General features: G+C 32.1%; 1 long non-coding RNA gene across 1 annotated transcript; it reads left to right on the plus strand.

Moving 5' to 3' along the window:
• Positions 1–307: 307 nt before the first annotated feature.
• Positions 308–2,077, plus strand: LOC142233386 (uncharacterized). The gene is made up of 4 exons (XR_012721398.1): positions 308–663; positions 729–1,092; positions 1,157–1,488; positions 1,553–2,077. It is a non-coding gene; the product is annotated as an uncharacterized LOC142233386 (long non-coding RNA).
• Positions 2,078–2,860: the final 783 nt, after the last annotated feature.

A 2,860-nucleotide genomic window follows, 5' to 3' on the forward strand; every position in this document is an offset into this window, starting at 1 on the left:
TTTGCATCAACTATTTCTTTTTTTTTAAGAAAATTACTATATAACATATTTGGTAAAGAATGTTCCTTATTTATGGAATAAGGCGTACTATCTTTAAAGAATCTCCTCCCAATAGTTTGTTAAATTGGTTCATAATACTAAGAACGCATAAGTGCATATTTTTTGTGTTCCCTAAAGCGTAATTGGAAGGTAAACTAACGTTAACTGCAAGGACAATTAAAATGTTTTTTTGGTGAAAGCAAAGCGGAAAGTGAAATCTTTTTTAAGGGAAACCAAGAACATAGCCCATTACTTATTTTCACTAGCGACGGGACTCACAACTGAACATACCCAATAAACACAGGATGAGCGTTTTTCAAATGCAACACCTCTTCAGTTTGAGGGTAAATATCATTTTCAACATAAATTCAACTTGACTTGAAAAAGCTCATCTTCAATTCATCTTCAAATTGTTTGCGAATTACAACCAATTTGTCAAAATGTTGACGAAAACTTTGAAAATGTGTTGAAGATAATTAGAGAAAACTTTGACAAAACACTACCCTGAAATGCAACGAAAAAACCACATGGTTTTCAATACTACTTTGGACAACAAAGTTCGTGGAAGAAATACAAAAATGTGGAAATTTTTTAATAAGCAATTGAAATTGCTTATAATAATTGGTAAGTAAAACTAAAACACGAAATGAAAACTTTAAGGAAGTCACTAAACTCAAATCTCTTTGCAGACAACTAAAATATTTGGATGCTGATTCTTGGACACATTAAGAGGCTGGCCGATGAAAAATGGTAGTGGCTTATCGAGAAGAGAAAGTTTCCATAAATCAAAGTGCAACCAAAAAAACTTGGTATTTATGCTTTTCCATATCAACAACTACTGGATGATAATTCGCATCACATCGATAGTTTAATTTATATCGCATCATCGGTTTAATTTGTTATTTTGTGAATTGAAATTGCTGGAAATTTATTCCAATTATCTGGCCATCAAGTTCCTGAAAATTGCCAGTATTTTAATAACAACAATTTTGTAATACCAACGTTCTTGAGGAAATCACGAAGTACTTGGTCAGTTGGAAGAAATACAAATTGGTAAGTCAAAATAAAAAGTGAAATGAAAACATAATGGAAATCACAAAACTCGATTGTTTTGCAGAAAACTAAAATCATTGAATGGTATATTCTTGGAAGATGTTGGCCGATGAAAAACCGATGAAGGAAACAACAAAGAAAAGTTTTCAGAAAACTTACAAAGTGCAACCAACTAAAAAAAAGTGCAACAATTCCTATATCAAGAACTTCTGGATGAAAATGTGCATCATCGGTTTAATTTGTTATTTTGTGAATTGAAATTGCTGGAAATTTATTCCAATTATCTGGTCATCAAGTTCCTGAAAATTGCCAGTATTTTAATAACAACAATTTTGTAACACCAACGTTCTTGAGGAAATCACGAAGTACGTGGTCAGTTGGAAGAAATACAAATTGGTAAGTCAAAATAAAAAGTGAAATGAAAACGTAATGGAAATCACAAAACTCGATTGTTTTGCAGAAAACTAAAATCATTGGATGTTATATTCTTGGAAGATGTTGACCGGTGAAAAAATGATGAAGGAAACAACAAAGAAAAGATTCCAGAAAACTTGCAAAGTGCAACCAATTAAAACAAAGTGCAACAGTTCCTAAATCAAGAACTTCTGGATGAAAATGTGCATAACATCAATTTACATTCCGTCATCAGTTTGATATTTTGTGAATTCCACTTGATGGAATCTATTCTAACACGCAGGCCAGCAAGTTCCTCGATAGTTATTATTTGAAATTGTCAGCATATTAATTAATAATTAATTAATTAATAGTTATGTGACACCAACATTATGGGGGAAATTATACATGAAAAATGTTTAAGTTATTTAAAGTTGTATTGATAGTTTTAGTTATTAATACCTTTAATAAGATAATTATGTTTTGATTGGTATTATAACATATTATTATTTTTATATATTGTTAATGTTATTTTTAATATTATTATATTTTTAACGAAAAAAATTAATAAAATGTACAAAATCACTAGAAATTTAGTATTGACTTTCAGTAAGAACTGGGATTGACTTTCATGCCAATTGTGGTTAGAAAATATTCGCAGCAATATTAATTTTTAATTTGTCTCACATTGAAAACTGTTTGAGGAATTATTGAGTAGCAATGCATTTCAATTTGAGGATTACAATTGAGAGATTATTGCTATTGTGTTGAATTTTACTGTTGAGGGTAATGTCTGTTTTTTGTTGAGAACGCGATTTTCTCAACAATTTCTCAACTTGAATATTACCCTAATCCTTTGAAAAAATGTTTGAAAAATTATTGCATTTTAGTATTTTTCAAACGTTTGTGTTTATTGGGTAGAGATTAGTAAGATAGTCGACGACCACAAACGAAACACATAGTTAAAGCACTTGAAGCAGTTAAGTTGAAGTGAACAGTTAGAGTTCTCTGAACGCCAACTACACTCCAAAATTTACCTCAGCCGAAGTGACCATTGTGATTAACAGTGCAAAACCATCCAAGCCGTTGGACCCCGACGGAATTTCTATGTTAATGTTGTAGCATCTGTGAATACTGGGTGTTGAATACTTGGCCAGACTCCTAAATTTGTCCTTGGAATCACTCATTATACCCGATCTCTGGAATGTGGGTTGCGTGATTCTTCTACTGAAGTCGGGTAAAGACTCGGACAGACCGATCTCCCTTCTCTCGCCAGTAGCCAAGACACTTGAGGAATCAACTCCTCCCAAGCCTTGAGGAGATTTTTCCAGCTGTCACTTGCTAACATGGACTCCGTAAACTTTACAGCACAACA

This window comes from Haematobia irritans, chromosome 4, assembly GCF_050003625.1.
Source record: "Haematobia irritans isolate KBUSLIRL chromosome 4, ASM5000362v1, whole genome shotgun sequence".
Classification (NCBI taxonomy): domain Eukaryota; kingdom Metazoa; phylum Arthropoda; class Insecta; order Diptera; family Muscidae; genus Haematobia; species Haematobia irritans.